Here is a 213-nt window from a genome sequence, read left to right as displayed (position 1 = left end):
ACAAAATGATGAACCATTTGAAACGTGTAGAAATCCTGTCAGAGAGGATGCACTCAGTGTAGGCTACAAAAAAATCATCATTAGCCACTAGTGCTAGCATGAAGTTTATGGGTAGCAGCACCTGTGTTTACTAAACTAACTTTACCATGGAACATTAAGCAACATATTTTTATTGGGGTTATGTTATTTTATCATATTCATCAATGGGTTGGT

Source organism: Cyprinodon variegatus, unplaced genomic scaffold (genome assembly GCF_000732505.1).
Source record: "Cyprinodon variegatus isolate N-32 unplaced genomic scaffold, C_variegatus-1.0 Scaffold136, whole genome shotgun sequence".
Lineage (NCBI taxonomy): Eukaryota > Metazoa > Chordata > Actinopteri > Cyprinodontiformes > Cyprinodontidae > Cyprinodon > Cyprinodon variegatus.
This window is presented reverse-complemented; position numbering follows the sequence as displayed.